This window comes from Octodon degus, unplaced genomic scaffold, assembly GCF_000260255.1.
Source record: "Octodon degus isolate 3935 unplaced genomic scaffold, OctDeg1.0 scaffold00041, whole genome shotgun sequence".
Taxonomy (NCBI): domain Eukaryota; kingdom Metazoa; phylum Chordata; class Mammalia; order Rodentia; family Octodontidae; genus Octodon; species Octodon degus.
Window position 1 is genome coordinate 4,159,909 of NW_004524617.1, and position 1,656 is coordinate 4,161,564.

Consider the following 1,656-nt stretch of genomic DNA (forward strand, 5'->3'; position numbering starts at 1 on the left):
ATAGAAAATAGCATAAATATGCAGCTACTTTCTCTTAGTTCAATGTGAAGAAAGTTTTGAACTAATACAGTTTGGACAAGATATCATGTCTGTATCTTGTACTAGGAATAACTACTACAAAGACAATATGCAATGTATTAATTATTGTAACTGTACTACTAACCTGTTTTGAAACTATTTCATTGCTACTTCTTTCTCAATAAAATTATTTTTTAAAAAAATTGGGACTTTGCGCTTGCCAAGAAGGTGCTTATTCCCCTGAGGTATGTCACTGGCCCCTAACATTATTGTACACAAAGGCATTATTTCTCTGTGTTAACAGTGTGGATTTAAATTTCTTTACAGCTAAAGTCTACCACTTACCAATTGTATGATTATAAGCAAATTTCCCTCTATGGAAATGGTCACACCTTCACAGGGTTAATTCTGAGGTCCTTTAAATTAATAGATACACACTCTTTAGAACATTTTTTCATGATAGAATAAGCTGTCAGTAAATGTTAGCTACTTTTTTCATAATAGTCAATATGAGAGTGCAAATCTAAAATTTTCATCTTTGTATAGATATTTTGATGTGCTTGTGTTTGTTAAAAACTCATATGTTGAAAACTTAATCCCCAATGTGATGGTCTGTATATGGTTCCCTTGGGGGATGATTAGATCATAAGAGAGGAAGCTACATGAATAGGTTAATGCCCTAAGAAAGTGATATAGGAGATCTTGCTTCCTTTGTATGTGCTATCTGCTATGTGAGGATACAGTGAGATGACTGTCTACAAACCAGCAGGTGGGCTTTCAACAGATACTCAATTTACTGGCACTTGATCTTGGGCTTTCCAAACTCTATGACTGTTTAAGCCATAGTCTATGTAAGGTGTGTAAACCACAATCTATGATTATTTGCTAGAGTAATCTGAACTAATAGGGATCATCTTTGTTATTCATATAATAGTAAATTTTCTAATTATTTAAATCATTTAATGTCAAAATAATATCATTAGCCTAGATTATTTAAGGATTGCTTAACAGATTTTTTTTTTCATTTATGTATTTGGTACAGGGTCTCACTATGCAGCTTGGACTCATAGTGATCCTCCTGTTTTCAGCCTCCCCAGGGCTGGGATTGCAGGCAAATACTACCACACCCAGACTGTTGCTGGCTTAGTGTGCACCCAGGGGCAGGGCCAGAAGGGCATGAGCTTGCCAAAGTAGGTGCTTAGTCCACTAATAAATTTTTAAATGAGATCAGAAAGTAGAGAAAGCACAAATATTTGGTGTATCCCAAAGGTACTAAATATCAAATGCTGCTAACCTAAACTTGTCATTGGAGGGACCTGCTGTGGAGTCTAGAGTGATAGAAGAGGCGACCTCTGATCAAAGAAAGCAGACGAGATTAGGAGACCCTGTGTGCAGAGAGGTTGCTGGAGGCTGGAATACTTCAACTTCTCTCTGACTCTTTAAAGAATAGACCACCCTAAAGTAGAGGAAAGCATTGCACTAATTCAGTCCATATAGAGCAGTCTCCTGTGATGCAGCAAAGTAGGTGTGGGGGACAAATGGAATATGCCAATAGCAATAAGCCTGTTAATTCTGTTTTTAAATTTATTTTTTATCTTTTCAAAAAAAAGTGACCGGGGAGATGGCTCAGTAGAATAA